Here is an 18,971-nt window from a genome sequence, read left to right as displayed (position 1 = left end):
GAAGAATGAGAAAACTCTCTTCAACAAGGTGTCTCTAGATTACTTACGTGTGAGGCGGGGAGCAGACCGGGGTAATCGGCGAGATGGGTACATCCGTACCGACATAGTTCGTCTGATAGAATATTCTATCCTCGAGCTCCACAAATATGTCCGATCTTCTTCATATCCGGGGTCAAGATCCCGGTCGCGATACTCTGGCTGAGGGGCAGGGTCATGGATCCCCTCGACAGCTTTTCGCCATTCCTATTATAAGTGGATAGGGTACAACCCATCAAAAATAATTCACGGAGATGAGTAAAATAGTGGAGTTAAAAGCTTACCCAGCTAGCAGGATTATACATGGAAAATCCATCTCAATATTGGAGATGGGTGAACTCCTCCTTCTCCCCTTTATATAGTTTGGCCAATATTTTGAACAAAGCGGTGGGGGTCTTCGGGCCCTTCCGATCGCAGCATGAGGCATCGTCTTCCCCATTATAGTGCCACATGGCTAGCCCTCTATATTGGAGTGGTTGGAGCCCCCGCGCTATGGAGATCGCCATTACCTCTACTATTGACAATCGTGACTGTGCAAGCATCTTAATCTTGCCTGACAGCAAACTGATCTCTACGCTATCCTCTTCCTTGAGGCTCTGAGGACGCCAGCTATGACATTTATTCAATGGAGCATTTGAAAATTCAGGAAGGCCCATACGGACAAGGTCGGGAAGAGCGACCTCATCAATATAGAACCATTCGGAAGGCCATTCTTTGGAAGCCTTCTTTGTTGTGCCGGACAAGTATCCGGAGCCGGCGATGCGCCACACCTCGGCTCCCCCCACTTCAAATATTGTCACTCCTTGATTACGAGGGACAAGGCAGAACAGTCTTCTCCATAAATTGATATGGGCCCCGCAGCCCAGGAATAGCTCGCATAGAGTGACATAACCCGCAATATGCAAGATAGAGGCGGGGGTGAGACTGTGCAGTTGGAGGCCGTAATACTCCAGCAGACCTCGGAGGAAGGGATGGATTGGAAATCCGAGACCTCATAACAAGAAGGGGACGAAGCATACTCGTTCCCCCTGGATGGATTGGGGAAGTTCTCCGCTTGAGCCCTGCCATTGAAGGACGTCATCCCTGCTCGTACGGGGACCAAATCCACGGGGGGGGGGGGGGGGGGGGGGAGAAAGACCTGTGTTTGCAGCTTCACCAGCTGACTATGAGAAACTAAGCATCTCTCCCAATTCCCCTTTTCGGAGTTGTGGGGACGAGAGGAAGAGCTAGGAGCGCTAGCCATGTTGGGGTGGTTTTGGTCCGCAAGCTCTGAGGATCTCTTCCATGGATGGAGGGGATCTGAGATCTATTCTCTTTAAATAGGCACCTTTCTGGTATGGTCAGGGTGGTATATGTAAAAATACCCCGACCTCTTGTATTCCTTCAACACGTCGAAGCTGGAGTCAGGAAGACGCGGAAGCCAAGGGGTGCGACATTAAATGGACAGCCAAATACATCACTTTAAAGTCATAAGAGGAAGAACCCGCCTTGCAATGCCGAAGACTATCTGTATGCCGAACACCTCATCATTGAAGCCTGGTTCGGGGGCTACTGAGGGAGTCCTAGACTAAGGGGTCCTCGGGCATCCGACCTATTGGATATGGGCCGGACTGATGGGCTGTGAAGATATGAAGACCGAAGACTCTACCCGTGTCTGGATGGGACTCTCCTTGGCATGGGAGGCAAGCTTGGCGACTAAATATGAATATTCCTTTCTCTGTAGCCAACCTTGTGTAACCCTAGATGCCTCATGTGCTTATATAAACCGGAGGGCTAGGTCCGTAGATACCCCCGAACAATCATAGCCAGACTAGACTTTTAGGGTTTAGTCATTATGATCTCGTGGCAGATCAACTCTTGTAATGCTCATATTCATCAAGATCAGTCAAGCAGGATGTAGGGTATTACCTCCATAGAGAGGGCCCGAACCTAGGTAAAACATTGTGTCCCCCATCTCCTGTTACCATCGATCCTGGACGCACAGTTCAGGACCCCCTACTCGAGATCCGCCGGTTTTAACACCGACACCCATCGCCCAAAAATTCAACCCATGGACAGCTTGTTCAATCACCTTTGATCATAGGGACCACCCAACTAGTATCCACCTTGGAGGTTCGGCGGCCCTGGTACTCGATCCCATCATCGATGGATACCATCTCACTAGAGTCCTTATGGATGGTGGCAGTAGTCTCAACCTGATTTATCAAGACACCATCCGTAAGATGGGTATTGACCCATCAAGAATCAAACCAAGCAACACTACCTTTAAAGGAGTGATACCCGGCATAGAGGCCTGCTACACGGGATCCTTAACACTGGAGGTTGTATTCGGCTCTCCAGATAACTTCCTAAGCGAGGAATTGATCTTCGATATTGTCCCGTTTCGCAGTGGTTATCATGCACTGCTCGGACGAACTGCTTTCGCCTTCTTCAAGGAAGTCCCACATTATGCTTACTGAAAGCTCAAAATGCCCGGACCACGTGGCGTCATCACAGTTAATGGAAATATGGAGCACTCCCTCCATACGGAGGAGCACAGCGTGGCCCTTGCAGCCGAGGTACATAATGGCTTCATCAAGCCAAACAACTCATTGGCCATTAAGGCCCCTAACAATGCCAAGCGAGTCCGGTCCACATTATAGTATGACAGCTCGGCAGAACCGGAGATTGATTAGCAGTTAAGCCTCTGCCGGTTGCCCCATAAGGATGTGGCATACGTACCGCGTGTGCATAATTACGCACTTAAAATACCTTGGGCAACGTCGGAGGCATGCTGCGGAAAAAGGTCTATAGAACGGCTTGACCCTATTTTGTACCTTAACCTTATCTCTTTGTTTTTCTTTAACTACGGGTTCACTAAAACCTGCCTAATCTTTCGTCGTATAGGGGCTACTCTCTAAAGCTCCCCTTTCTTCTTGACGACCATCAACTTCTCCTCTCAAAGGATTTCTCATCAAGGGAAAATGGCGCAGACGTGCAACAGGGCATCATTAGGATCTTTATGAACCACTACCTTTTTTCACACAGCCCTGTGTAAAGCTTTCCCTTGCGTAAGACTCTTGGTATGTGTCGGTGTACAAAAGTAGGGGCTCTCCTTTTGACCCCTTGTGCACGGGCGGTCAGATCCACGCGCCACGGCCACACTTAGCAGGGCAGAGGAGGGAAGCCGTAGAGAAACCGAAGAACCAAGGCAAACAAGACAACACCAAGGCCGAGAGCACAAAGAGCAGAGGGACAAAACAGGTTCCCCCGATAAGACTCTTGCCGGGACAGCCTTAGCGGCCCCGACGAGACTCTTGTCGGGGCAACTTGCCCAACGCCAGCGGAGCGCACCACCCTTGAGCCCACGATTTCCAACACCATCAACCACGTTGGGCCAGGGCTCGAGAGGCACCTCCAGGGTGGCATGCAGATCTTTGTGTAGACAGAGAAACACTCAGGATCAGATGAGGACCAGAAGACAGCGACCCTCGGCGGGATCCTAGCCGAGGAAGTCCACAAGGCCCCCTGCAAGACCCTTGCCGGGGATGACAGCAAGGCCCCCGGCAAGACCCTTGCTGGGGATGACGGCAACGCCATGGCAAGACCCTTGACGGGCCCCTAGCAAGTCCTTTGCCGAGGGCATCAGTAGGGCCACTGCCAGACCCGTACCAGCCAAGACTACCACCGCTGTTCGCATGCAGCTGCCAGCCCATCCAGCTGGGCAGGCACCTGCGTGGCAACATGCAGCTTCCAGGCCAAATCAGGAGGCACCTGTGTGGCAGCGTGCGGACCTTCATGAAGGCCCTACCACCGCGCCACCGCAGATGCCTACCTGTCTACATGGCACTGCATGAATCACTTTCCTGGGCGCTTGTCGAAGCGAGGAGGAGCGGCGACGGACGGGACGGGCCTCATTCCCGTCCCGATAAAGCTAAGGGACACCTAAGCGATGCATTAAATGTGTCTTGTCCTGTAATACGGGCGATAAGCTCGTAGTACTGTAGGCCTTTCCACCTCATGTGTGCCACTGTGGCAGCCCCTTTCGACTATAAAAGGAGGCCTATTGCGTACTGGAGGGGGGTTCGGCTCTTTTGAACTACACAGCCACAGTAGCTAGTTCGAAAGCCAAGAACACTGAATACATCCACCAAAGCAGGACTAGGGTTTTACGCATCCTCCCGGCCCGAACATGGGTAAATGATCCCCGTGCTGACTGCTAATCCTGCTCTTCTCACGACCCACGCCCCGGCAACCGTAGTAGGGATTCTTGTGATCTAATAGGTGTCGTTTCCCACTGACATCTTTGGCGCGCCAGGTAGGGGGTCGCAGTTGTGAGAATCTAGTCTAGCAGTTAGCCTAGCAGTTCTTCGTCGACATGGCTCCCAAGAAGAAGGCGGCCACAGTGGTCGGTTCATCGGGAGCCGGACGGCCCGTACCGGTGCGGGCGAGCAGCGGGCCGGTCGCGGACAGAATCCAAGACGCGACCCACGAGCACCAACATCCCTCTGGCAGTCAGAGCCTGGCGAGCAGCGTCATTCGTGCGCAAGGCGACGGGCCACACACCGCGAAATCCAGAGACGGAGCTGGCCCCCCCGCAGACAGCGTGGAACCCTCCGGGGGCGTCGCAGTACCACCCGCGGGCGGCGCGGCGACCTCCAAGACGCCCACTCCGGCACCCACAGCACGCTCTTCTGAGGTTGTGCGCGACGAGCAGCGTCACCATGCCGGTGACCCTGGACACCGCCGTGGGAAAAGTCCTGTGCGTCATCCACGGGACGAAGGAGGCCAGCACGCCTGCCGAAGTGCTGGCAAGGATGGCGCACAGCCGCTAGGGTGTGACAGAGCTCCTTCTAACGTGATTAGAAGTCGAAGCGCACCATGGTCCATGCAGCTTTCACCATCGCCCACGCCAGCAGAAGCCTTGGCACGCGCGCAGCTGCTCCTCGACTTCCCCCCCTGCTGCGAAGAAGCTCGACGAGTGGAGAGCCACTATCCGGAGCCTCGTCGGCGTCGCCAACAAAGACGAGCCACGGCCGGCGGGGCCCTCGGGCCGGCGCTCCATCGAGCCACTGCATGCTGGCGGTGGAGGGGCCGAAGGCGCCGCGGCCACAGTGCACTCTCCTCCTCCATGCCAGCCACCGCGGATGTTGGTCCATCATGATGACGCTTGTGATGACATTTCCATACCGTCGCCCGACCCACGGACCCGCCGCGATCAACGCCAGGTTCTTCAGGAACGATCCCATGAAGACGCTCAAACCACCATCGACCGCCGGCACGATACGCGCCACTAGTCAGACAGGCGGGCGGGGCCCACTATGGACCACCCAGCACCGGGAGGCTCCGGCGGCCTACCTTACGAGGTGTGTTACCCAGCCTTTACCCGTGAGCTGCGGCAGTTCCGGTGGCCGTCCCACCGCACGTTCAAGCCCGACGTCGGCAAGAAGTACGACGACAAGACCCACCCGTCAGATTTTCTCAGCATCTACACCATCACGGTGCAAGCCCCTAGAGATCATGACGACAAGGTGCTTGCCAATTACTTCCCGTTGGCCCTGAAACCCAATTACTTGTCTTGGTTGATGCACTTGCCGGCAGATTCCATTTCTTCTTAGTCAGATATGTGCCGCGAGTTCATTGGTGCCTTCACTGGAGGCCACCAAGCTCATGGCCAGGCGAGTGATTTGCATATCATTCCCTAGAAGGAAGGTGAAAACTTGCGCAAGTACATACAGAGATTCAGCCGAGTGCAATACAACATCCCGAATGTTCATCATGCCGCCGTGATCAGCGCATTCCATCAGAATGTGCATAACCACAAGATGCGTGAAGAGCTGGCGATGAACAAGGTCAAAGACGTGGCCGAACTTTACGTTCTGGCCGATAGATGCGCTGAGGCTGAAGAGGGAAGGAAGTACCCCGGCGAAGACATCGGTGCCGAAACTGACTCTACCGACGAAGACACCGCCGCCCCGACGAAGAAGGGCCGGCGTCGCAACAGGAAATGCAAGGACAAGACCGTGCTTGCCGTCAAGGGACCTGGCGACACCACCGCCGCCAAGAAGGCCAAGGCAGATGACCCCGGCAAGGAGTTTTCCAGGTGTGCCGCTTGCCGGGCCTTGGCGTCTTCCGACAAGCCAAGAGGCTTCGACAAGTAGTACTGCAAGATCCACTGCACCAAGGGCCACGGCCTCTAGAACTGCCGACAAGTTGAGCTGCTCGCTGAAAAGCAATAAGCCGAAGATGAGAGGCGGGACAAGGAGAAGGGTCGGGATGGTGTCGAAGGATCCGACAAGAAGCGTGGCGGCCAAGGGGGTTGCCGCGGCAAGGATAACCAGCAAGAGAGGCCCGCCCAGGGTCGCGACAAGAAGCAGGAAGATGATGATCATGACGAGGACGACGAGTCTGATGAGCATGAGTTCCAGAAGGCTACGGAGGCCATTGTGTCGATGGTGGCGCCTCGCTGTACACTTCTCACTCCCAGCTCAAGCAGTGGGCGCGTGAGATTACAACTACAGAGCCGTCGTTCGACGCTCAGAAGCCACTGAAGTGGTCCAACACACCCCTCATCTTTGACGCCGAGGACCACCCTGACCGCACGATGCGATCGGGTGTATGCTGTTGTTGGTCTCACCAACGATACACAACCTCAAGGTGAATAAGATGCTGGTTGACGGCGGGGCCGGCCTGAACTTGAACTCGTCCGTCATGATCAAAAGGTTGCAAATTCCTGATGGAGACCTTGAGGAAATGGGTACGTTTCAAGGGGTCAGCCCGGGGAGGAGCCAGCCGAAGGGGAAGTCACATTGCCCATGATGTTTGGAGGTGAGTTGAACTACAGGACGGAGAGGATCGTCTTTGATGTGGCCGAGATCCCCTTGCCCTACAACCGGATCCTCGGCCGCCCGACACTAGCCAAGTTCATGGCGGCGTCGCACTACGCCTACAATACATTGAAGATGCCTGGGCCGATGACCATCATCACCGTTCCTTTCGACAAGAAGGATGCGCTGATCTGCGCTGACCAACTCTATCAAGAAGCAGTTGCAGCAGCTGCCACCAAGGCACCTGCTCCTGCCGTTGAGGCCCGGGAGGGAAGAAGAAGACCAGCAAGACCCCTCGCACCCACTCCAGCAAGCGCGACTCTTCGGAGTGTTGTGCTACCATCGAGGACGTGCCCGAGAGATCTACTAGCATGAGGAATAAATCCAGAGCTGCACCACCAGAGACCAAGAGGGTATCCGTCAAGGAGGATGGCACGGGAGGGGCTTTCACCATAAGCTCCACCCTCGACGGCAAATAGGAAAGCGTGCTCGTCATTTTCCTGCGGGCGAATGTCGATGTGTTTGCGTGGCAAGCATCCGACATCCCCGACATTCCCAGGGAAGTAATTGAGCACCACCTTGCTGTCTATCCCCATGCACGACCCATGAAGCAGAAGGTCAGGAAGCAAGCTTTGGAACGACATGAGTTCATCACAGAGGAGATCAGGAAATTGGAAGCAGCAGGTTTGGTGAGAGGAGTGCTCCACCCGATGTGGTTGGCCAATCCGGTGGTGGTGCACAAGGCAAATGGGAAGTGGAGGCTGTGCATTGACTACACAGATGTCAATAAGGCTTGTCCTAAGGATCCCTTCCTGTTGCTGCGTATCAACCAGATTGTTGACTCCACGGCCGGGTGTGATCTGTTATCATTCCTGGACGCCTACTCGGGCTACCACCAAATCTTCATGGCAAGAGAAGATGAAGAGAAGACAACATTTATCACCCCATGTGGTACGTATTTGTAACGCCCCAAGCCCGATGTGCCAGGTGTCTTCCAGTTATTCGCTGTTGTTGCCTTGTCATTGCTTGCGTGTCATGCATCTCATATCATGTCATCATGTTGCATTGCATTGGCATACATGTTTGTCTCATGCATCCGAGCATTTTCCAAGTTGTCCATTTTGCAATCCGGCGGTCCTATGTCCTCCGGTGTCCCTTTCTACCTCTTTTCATGTGCGGGTGTTAAACGTTTTCGGATTGGACCGAGACTTGTCATGCGGCCTTGGTTTAATACCGGTAGACCGCCTGTCAAGTTTCGTGCCATTTGGACTTCGTTTGATACTCCAACGGTTAACCGAGGGACCAAAAAGGCCTCGTGTGTGTTGCAGCCCAACACCTCTCCAAAGTGGCCAAAAACCCACCTAAACCCCCTTCCATAATCTCGGTCATTCGATCGCGATCGCGTGGCCGCAAACCGCACCTCATTTGGACTCTCCTAGCTCCCTCTACCTATAAATATGTGATCCCCTCTGAAATTCGCGGTCTAACCCTAACCTTCCTCTACCTCGCGCCACCGGACATATTCCCCCGCCGCCGGACATGTCTGCTGCCTCCGCCCTAGCGAATCCCCGTCTGCCACGTCGCCCGACCCCGCCGCCGGTAAACGCGCCCCCGCCACGCGCCGCGGAACCCAGATCCGGCCCGCCCGGGCCCAGATCCCGCGCCGCCACCGAGCCGCTCCAGCCCTGCCGCCTACGCTCGCCGCGCCGCCGCCTGCCTCCCTCGCCGGCAGGCGCCACCACTCCAGCGCCACTGCTCGCCACCTCGCCTGCTCACCGCCGGCGACCGCATCCGACCTCGTCGGTCCGCACCTCGGCTTCCCGCCGCGCCCCTCACCGAGCTCCTCTGGCGAGCCCCTCCTCTCCGGTCCAACTCCGGCCACCTCCACTCGCAGCTTCGGCCGGCCAAGTCTCCGGCGAACCTCGGCATCCACGCCACCGATCTGGATCTCAGATCCAAAATCCCCTCGGTTGACTTTCTCCCCCTCTCTCAGATTTATTTTGCTATCTTTGACGCATCATAACTTCATCATCATAGCTCCGATTCGTGCGTGAAGTATATCAAAATGTTCGTCTCGACGAGTACATCATTTCATCTCATTGCATCATTTTCATTTGAGCTCATCTTGATGCCCGAAATGCTATTGGAAGAGGGCTATGTGATGATTACTTCAGATCTGTTTCAGCAAATAGCCTTTTGTCATTTTTGCCATGATTAATGTGTGCATGCTATGATCCTGAGCTTTACATGTGTTTTGATGAATGCCATGCCATCTTTACAGAGGTGCTTGCCATGTATTTTTGTGATATTCGTGGTGACTAGCACAAGCTTGCAAAGTAGCGTAATCGTTGATGCTGATTTCAGGGACTTGGAATTTCACTAAGTCCTTGTTCTGTTTTTGTTGTTATGCCATATGTTCATGTTGTTTCCTAGTGATCCGTGCCTCTTTTGAGGATGATCAGTAAGGATGTTTTGTTAACATTGTGGTGCTATATCCATCCATGTCTTTGTTTGCATTTATGGAGCAACCTAGCTTGAGTCAATCAAGCTCTACTTTTGCTATAAAATGATCATGGCAGATTGTTCACATGTTTAGCGATTTTGCCGAGGATGTTGCTATTGATCCGTGCATACTATGATGTTGATCTTGCCATGTATAGCTCCTATGCCATGTCTTCTTGATGAGTGTATGCTTAGTTTGTCATGCCATGCTCTGTAGTGAGTGCATCGAGCTCGTAAACATGCCTACTTGTTTTGCATGCTCCAGTTTTTCACAAAGTTTGAATATGTTTATGTTTTTGCTATGTTCACATGCTTGCAATTGTATTTTATGATCCCTTTTGGCTCATGGTCACTAAGGGACCTTTATTAAGTACTTTGAGTAGCTTCATGCCATGCCTTGCCTTGCCATGTTAAGTTCATGTAGCTTGTAGTTTTCATGCTCTAAAGTTTGCTTCCTGATGATAAATTCCTGACATGTTGTAACCTGTTATCTTTTGCACTTTTGCCATGCTTGTTTGAACCTGTTAATCAGTGAATTAGCCATAGCTCGGTGTTCATCTTTTGTCAAACATCATGATGGCTACTTGAGTGATGTAGCATATTTATCTTGATGCATTTAGATGGCTACTTGCTGTTTATCGCAGAACGGTGCCATATTTGTTTTGCTTGCCATTTCCAAACCGTGCATTCGATTCCGGTGATCTTTATATCGATTTGGACCGAAATCAACTCCCCTTTCCACCGGCACCCTTGGATTTCCAAGTTTAGGCTAGGTTCAATCATTCCTTTCCAAATCATGCATATGCATCACATACCGCATCCCGCATATTATACCATGTTCGTGTGTGGTTTGTTTACTATGATGTGTGCTTCTTTCCGGTGTTGCTTCTTGGGGTTGGTTCCGATAACGTCGCATTTGTGAGGACCCATTCGACTACGCCCGCTTGTCTCCTTCATGGACTTGTTCTTCTTCCTTGCGGGATTTCAGGCAAGATGACCATACCCTCGAAATCACTTCTATCTTTGCTTGCTAGTTGCTCGCTCTTTTGCTATGCCTATGCTGCGATACCTACCACTTGCTATATCATGCCTACCATATTGTTAAGCCAAGCCTCTAACTCACCTTGTCCTAGCAAACCGTTGTTTGGCTATGTTACCGCTTTGCTCAGCCCCTCTTATAGCGTTGTTAGTTGCAGGTGAAGATTGGAGTTTGTTCCATGTTTTGTTGGGATATCACAATATCTCTTATTTAATTAATGCATCTATATACTTGGTAAAGGGTGGAAGGCTCGGCCTTATGCTTGGCGTTTTGTTCCACTCTTGCCGCCCTAGTTTCCGTCATATCGGTGTTATGTTCCCGGATTTTGCGTTCCTTACGCGGTTGTGTTATAATGGGAACCCCTTGACAGTTCACCTTGAATAAAACTCCTCCAGCATGGCCCAACATTGGTTTTACCATTCGCACCTAGCCTCTTTTTCCCTTGGGTTCTGCAGACTCAAGGGTCATCTTTTTTATAAACCCTCGGGCCAGTGCTCCTCTGAGTGTTGGTCCAAACTGAGTGATGTCCGGAGCTACCAGGGGCAAATCTAGGCTGGCCCACCCGATGTCTTGCTCATCCGGTGTGCCCTGAGAACGAGATATGTGCAGTTCCTATCGGGATTTGTCGGCACATCTGGGTGGCTTTGCTGGTCTTGTTTTATCATTGTCAAAATGCCTTGTAACTGGGATTCCGAGCCTGATCGAGTCTTCCTGCTAGAAGGAATATCCTTTGTTGACCTTGAGAGCTTGTGATGGGATAAGTTGGGACACCCCTACAGGGATTTGAACTTACGAAAGCCGTGCCCGCGGTTATGGGCAGATGGGAATTTGTTAATGTCCGGTTGTAGAAAACCTGAAGTTGATCTTAATTAAAATACATCAACCACGTGTGTAGCCGTGATGGTCTCTTCTCGGCGGAGTCCGGGAAGTGAACACAGTGTTGGAGTTATGCTTGACGTAGGTTGTTCTAGGATCACTTCTTGATCATAGTTGTTCGACCGTGCTTTTGCCTTCTCTTCTCGCTCTCATTTGTGTTTGTTGGCCACCATATATGCTAGTCGCTTGCCGCAGCTCCACCTCACATACCTTTACCCTTCCTATAAGCTTAAATAGTCTTGATCGCGAGGGTGTGAGATTGCCGAGTCCCCGTGACTCAGAGATACTTCCAAAACCAGTTTGCCGGTGCCGATGATAGCGAGCAGGTGACGCAACCAAGCTCAAGGAGGAGCTCAATGAAGATCTTGTCCTTTGTGTTGATTCGTTCTAGTTGATCAGTAGTGGAGCCCAGTTGGGGTCGATCGGGGATTTGTGTAGCATTTGGGGTAGTCTTCTTTTATTTTGGTTCCGTAGTCGGACCTTGTGTGTATCTGGATGATGTAATGCTTTATTCATGTATTTGAGTGAAGTGGCGATTGTAAGGCAACTATGTATCTCTTTCCCATATGTATTACATGGGTTGTGTGAAGATTACCTCACTTGCGACATTGCTTTCAATGCGGTTATGCTTCTAAGTCGTGCTTCGACACGTGGGAGATATAGCCGCATCGAGGGCGTTACAAGTTGGTAATCAGAGCCTTCCCCGACCTTAGGAGCCCCCTGCTTGATCGAATCATTGGCGTTGTTGAGTCTAGAAAAATGTTTTGAGTCATTTAGGAATTATATATCGGAGAGTTAGGAATTCTTTTTACTCCCCAATCCCTTCATCGCTCTGGTGAGGCATCTTGACGTAGAGTTTTGACTTTTCTCTTCTCAAATTTCACTAATTTTTTTATTAGGATCACATGGGTATCTTGGAATCGTTCCGATGGTTTTGTGACGAGAACATTGTTCTTGGTGCCTCCTGACATTTAGGGGTTGTGGTAGTGTCCCAGGGAGTTGATCTCCGAGGTGTTGTCGTCACAATTTTATCGTTGCAGTTCTGGAATACATGAGTTTAGTTTCGCCGACATTGAAAATCTCTTTTATGCAGTTGTTGGTGAGATAACCTCGACGCCACCCAGTACTGAGGCGGGATTTTGGGAGTATTGCCATAACTCGTATAATGGATGCTTTTCGAAGGTTGAGGTAAACGATTTCCGAAGGTTTCTTGGTTATGTGTTGAAGGATGGATACAACTAGATGTAGGATTTGCTAGTGTTGGGTGAGATATTATGCTTCCCCCGTATCCCCAACACCCGATTGCATAACCGAAAAGTTCCGGGAGTTTATAAGTGGGAATTCAAGTAGCTCTTAGGATATCTTTCCGAGAGATGTATGATATGAAATTGGGGTTCGACGTCTAGTGGTCCGCCTATTCACAGTCGGTTTTATAGTGGTCTCGTTGTGTCTTAAAGAGTCCTTGGCCATGCCGACTCGGGGACGCTTCATATGTCATGTGCACTGCCTTGTACATGATGGTGCTGTACGGTCGAGCTCGTGTAGGCCCCACCACGAAAACTTCAGACGAAATCTCTATCATATGTTTGTTCCGGCTTATTCTGCAAGCCAATCCTTTGTTTGTTTTGAGTTGTGGTATTTGAGTTGCTTCGAAGTCAAATGTTGATTCCATACCTTCCCTAAATGGTGTTCTCATATTTCTATGCGAATACTAGTCCTTCTTGATAATCAAGTTTGCCATTTCAATTTCCTTTCAACCGGTGTGCTTCTCTTCAAGTGGATCCGGTCATTTCAACATCAGCAAGATCTATTACTAGTTCTTCTCAACGGTGTTGTCTTCATCTGTTCCAACTTGACCTTGTTTTTCCCACCCTCCCCCCCTTTTTTTTTTTAAAGGATTCAGATTTCTTCATCAAGTATCCATCTTATTCGTGTGAAGCCTCTCTACTCCTTTTCCGTCAATGTTCTTATCCGGCGATTCTCATGAAAATTCTAATGGACCTTCAAGCTCATCATTCTCGGTTTTCTTTCTTCTCCGGTGGATTCAATTCAAGCTTTTGGTGTTGATCATATCCTTTCCTCGTTTCAGAAGTTTTATCATACCGGTGCACCTCTTTATCATTCACCTCTCGCTATTCAATTGATCTGGAGTGCTGAAGATATCTCGAAGATTCGTGTTTCCACTCTTCATTCGTTCAAGCTCTTTCAAGGTTGTAATCTCATTCAAGCCATTTAATTCAACCGGTGCAATCTCTCTTGTCAAGTAATCATTTCAACAGTGTTTCTTTTGAGTGGGCCCTAACCCACAGGTCTTTTCCCAGGATGTTACCCGACTCTTCTAATTTTTCCCGGAGTTATTCTCAAATTCATTTCAAAGTTTGACATAAGAATGAATTATCATCAGTCTAATGCCTTTCTCCAAGATCTATCAAATTCTTATCACCGTTGGCTCAACCTTTAAATTCGTCATTCCGGAGTATCTCAACAATTCATGGTGGTGTTTCTCATCGTCATTCTCGGATTTTGAGGACCGAAGAAGATTTTTCCTCTAAATCTTGCTCTTTTCTCTTCAAGATTCATGACTCTAGCTTCATGCCATCCTCTCATAATTGGTTTTGATTGTGAGAATTCTTTTCACCCACCCGGAGCATTTCATGAGTTGTTTCCATTTATTTCCTCCGAAGGCCATCTTTTCATATATTATTCATTCTCAGCTTTCAGCTCTAGTTCCCCAAATCATACCGGTGCATCATTCAAATATTCTCTAATCAGTTCATGATCTCTTCGTTCTCTTATATCTAAACTCTCTCATATATCTTCGTTCATCTGCTAATTCTTACCGGTGATTCACCCCTACTTCGTTCATTTTCAATTCTTACGGTGGTTCGTTCAAGATTTCTCTTCCTTGTTTATCATATCAATTCATTCGTTGTTCCAATCCTACCGGTGGTTCATTGACGACCTTCCCAAGTTGACGCTACATCTATCTTAATCCTTTCTATGAGAGTAAGTAGTATGCCAAATCCGTTGCTTGTCATCAATTTAAATTGGTGAAGGATATGCATAATGTAATTCTTATTCTTGTTTCATCGAGTGAACTCAATTCCCTATTCTGGAGGCTCATCAATTCCTGATTTCAATTGTTCATCTTCTATTTTTCCCAGAGTTCCAATCTTTTTCAACTATTTCACCACGGAGATTCATCTAAATCGGTACAAGGATTCACCCTGTGTTTTCAACCTCTTTTAACTTCCGTTTGATCATCCTTTAGTTACCGGAGTTCTTCATGGATGTTCCACATGATGGTTCATCAAGGAAATAATCCCTTCTCCAAGTGTTCATTGAGATTCTTTTCTAAGGAGCTCAATCATTCTTCTTCTTGCATTACGGAGTGCAATTCTTTTTAACTTTTCTTTTGAGATGGTGTTATGTCTTTCTTGACAATTTTCCTTCATGTTTCATGATTCAAAAGTTGTCAGGAATGAGACATTTAAACCCATCAATTTCTTCTTTAGATTTATCTTGGGTTATATTTCACCTAAAGCTTTCCCTAAGGACTGTTGCTATTTATGGTGCTTATAAATGACCCAAGTTCTTCATTTATCCTCCCGGTGGAATAAGTTTCCCGTCTCCTTGTTGATATCAATCCAATCCATTGTTTCCGTTTGTGGCAGAATTTCACCTCATAATTTTGAGATGTCTTCCATAAGCCCACAACAAGCTTACTCCTTTTCGTTGTTGATTTCCCAACAACTCCGTTCGACACTTCTCCTAAGTTTGCCTTTTCAAGCTCTTTTGTGACAGAAGTTGTCATTTTCTTCTCCATTCTCCTATTTCAATTATCCATCTTCTATTCTTTCGTTCCAGAGGCATTGCGATGTTGTTCTTTTCACCCATCATTTCATTTTGTCAAAGATCTTGTTCTTTCATGCTTATCCATTTAACCGGAGTGTTGTGCCCTTTCGCTCAAGTTCTTTTCATTTTATCAAGTCTTGCATCCCTTCTCAACCGGAGTGTTGTCAAAATTTATTCTTCCATGTTCCTTGTTCCTCTTTTCTAACGGAGTGTTTTCAACTTCGTCATCTCCGTTATTTTCTTTTCTTGAAATGACTTAACCTTTTCAAGGTTCTTTGGTATCACTCGTTTTTCAAAGAAGCAACTTAGTTTTACCTCTTCTCTTTCCCGTTTTCCCTCCGGTGCCATTCTAGATCTCGGGATGAGATCCTCTCGTAGTGGTGGAGTGTTGTAACGCCCCGAGCCCGATGTGCCAGGTGTCTTCCAGTTATTCGCTATTGTTGCCTTGTCATTGCTTGCGTGTCATGCATCTCATATCATGTCATCATGTTGCATTGCATTAGCATACATGTTCGTCTCATGCATCCGAGCATTTTCCCTGTTGTCCGTTTTGCAATCCGGCGCTCCTATGTCCTCCGGTGTCCCTTTTTACCACTTTTCATGTGCGGGTGTTAAACGTTTTCGGATTGGACCGAGACTTGTCATGCGGCCTTGGTTTACTACCGGTAGACCGCCTGTCAAGTTTCGTGCCATTTGGACTTCGTTTGATACTCCAATGGTTAACCGAGGGACCGAAAAGGCCTCGTGTGTGTTGCAGCCCAACACCTCTCCAAAGTGGCCCAAAACCCACCTAAACCCCCTTCCATCACCTCGGTCGTTCGATCACGATCGCGTGGCCGCAAACCGCACCTCATTTGGACTCTCCTAGCTCCCTCTACCTATAAATATGTGATCCCCTCCGAAATTCGCGGTCTAACCCTAACCTTCCTCTACCTCACGCCACCGGACATATTCCCCCGCCGCCGGACGTGTTCGCTGCCTCCGCCCCGGCGAATCCCCGTCTGCCACGTTGCCCGACCCCGCCGCCGGTCAACGCGCCCCCGCCGCGGGCCGCGGAACCAAGATCCGGCCCGCCCGGGCCCGGATCCCGCGCCGCCGCTCGGCTCCCGCGCCGCCACCGAGCCGCTCCAGCCCCGCCGCCTACGCTCGCTGCGCCACTGCCTGCCTCACTCGCTGGCGGGCGCCGCCACTCCAGCGCCACTTCTCGCCACCTCGCCTGCTCACCGCCGGGTACCGCATCCGACCTCGCCGGTCCGCGCCTCGGCTTTCGCGCCGCGCCCCTCACCGACCTCCTCCGGCGAGCCCCTCCTCTCCAGCCCAACTCCAGCCACCTCCACTCGCAGCTCCGGCCGGCCAAGTCTCCGGCGAGCCTCGGCGTCCGCGCCACCGATCTGGATCTCAGATCCAAAATCCCCTCGGTTGACTTTCTCCCCCTCTCTCAGATTTATTTTGCTATCTTTGACGCATCATAACTTCATCATCGTTGGTCCGATTCGTGCGTGAAGCATATCAAAATGTTCGTCTCGATGAGTACATCATTTCATCCCATTGCATCATTTTCATTTGAGCTCATCTTGATGCCCGAAATGCTGTTGGAAGAGGGCTATGTGATGATTACTTCAGATCTGTTTTAGCAAATAGCCTTTTGTCATTTTTGCCATGATTAATGTGTGCATGCTATGATCCTGAGCTCTACATGTGTTTTGATGAATGCCATGCCATATTTACAGAGGTGCTTGCCATGTATTTTTGTTATATTTGTGGTGACTAGCACAAGCTTGCAAAATAGCGTAATCGTTGATGCTGATTTCAGGGACTTGGAATTTCACTAAGTCCTTGTTCTCTTTTTGTTGTTATGCCATATGTTCACGTTGTTTCCTAGTGATCCATGCCTCTTTTGAGGATGATCAGTAAGGATGTTTTGTTAACATTGTGGTGCTCTATCCATCCATGTCTTTGTTTGCATTTATGGAGCACCCTAGCTTGAGTCAATCAAGCTCTATTGCTATAAAATGATCCTGGTAGATTGTTGACATGTTTAGCGATTTTGCCGAGGATGTTGCTATTGATCCATTCATACTATGATGTTGATCTTACCATGTATAGCTCCTATGCCATGTCTTCTTGATGAGTGTATGCTTAGTTTGTCATCCATGCTCTGTAGTGAGTGCATCGAGCTCGTAAACATGCCTACATGTTAATCTGTTTTGCATGCTCCAGTTTTTCACTAAGTCTGAATCTGTTTATGTTTTTGCTATGTTCACATGCTTGCAATTGTATTTTCTGATCCCTTTTGGCTCAAGGTAACTAAGGGACCTTTGTTAAGTGCTTTGAGTATCTTCATGTCATGCTGTAACGCCCTCGATCCGGCTATATCTCCTACGTGTCGAAGCACGACTTAGAGGCATAACCGCATTGAAAGCAATGTCGCAAAGTAAGGTAATCTTCACAACAACCCATGTAAATAGATAATAAGGGGAAAGGTACATAGTTGGCTTACACTCGCCACGTCACACAAAGTACATAAATAGCATTACAATCATCCAATCACTCATGGTCCGACTACGATACCAAAATAAAAGATCAACCCCAACATGCAACATGGTCCCGATCGCCCCAACTGGGCACCACTACTGATCATCAGGGAAAGACACATAGTAACGGCGTGAGTCTTCGTCGATCATCTGGACCGGAGTCACCAGGCCCTGCATCTGGTTTGGAAGTAAACTGTGAGCCACGGGGACTCAGCAATCTCGCACCCTCGCGATCAAGACTATTTAAGCTTATAGGTAAGGCAAGGTAATATGTGGAGCTGCAGCAAGCGACTACATATATGGTGGCTAACCTGTTCGCAAAAGAGAGCGAGAAGAAAAGGCAAAGCACGAACGAAGAACTATAGAACATCATGTGACAAACATTACTCCAACACCGTGTTCACTTCCCGGACTCCGCCAAGAAGAGACCATCACGGTAACACACGCCGTTGATTCATTTTAATTAAGTTAAGGTTCAAGTTATCTACAACCGGACATTAACAAATTCCCATCTTCCCATAACTGCGGGCACGGATTTCGAAAGTTCAAATCCCTGCAGGGGAGTCCCAACTTAGCCCATGACAAGCTCTCACGGTCAACGAAGGATATACCTTCTCCCGAGACATTCCGATCAGACTCGGTATCCCGGTTCTACAAGACAACTTCGACAAGTTAAAACAAATCCAGCAACACCGCCCGAATGTGCCGACAAATCCCGATAGGAGCTGCACATATATCATTCTCAGGGCACACTCAGATGAGCGCTCCATACAACTAAAACCAAACCTCGAGTTTCCCCGAGGGGGTGTTGCACATGACTCTAGTTTGGACCAACACTCAGAGGAGCACTGGCCCGGGGCGGTTTAAAATAAGATGACCCTCGGGCTCCGGAAACCCAAGGGAAAAAGAGGCTAGGTGGCAAATGGTAAAACCAAGGTTGGGCATTGCTGGAGGAGTTTTATTCAAGGCGAACTGTCAAGGGGTTCCCATTATCACCCAACCGCGTAAGGAACGCAAAATCCGGGAACATAACACCGATATGACGGAAACTAGGGCAGCAAGAGTGGAACAAAACACTAGGCAAAAGGCTGAGCCTTCCACCCTTTACCAAGTATATAGATGCATTAAGATAACAAGATAATATAATGATATCCCAACAAATAAACAATGTTCCAACAAGGAATGGTCTCCAATCTTCACCTGCAACTAGCAACGCTAGAAGAGGGGCTGCGCGAAGCGGTAACATAGCCAATCAACGGTTTGCTAGGACATGGTGGGTTAGAGGTTTGACATGGAAATTTGGGAGGCATGAAAAGCAAGTGG

The sequence above is a fragment of the Triticum urartu genome, chromosome 4 (assembly GCF_003073215.2).
Source record: "Triticum urartu cultivar G1812 chromosome 4, Tu2.1, whole genome shotgun sequence".
Lineage (NCBI taxonomy): Eukaryota > Viridiplantae > Streptophyta > Magnoliopsida > Poales > Poaceae > Triticum > Triticum urartu.
The sequence above is the reverse complement of the archived record's forward strand: the minus strand, read 5'-3'. Positions refer to the sequence as shown.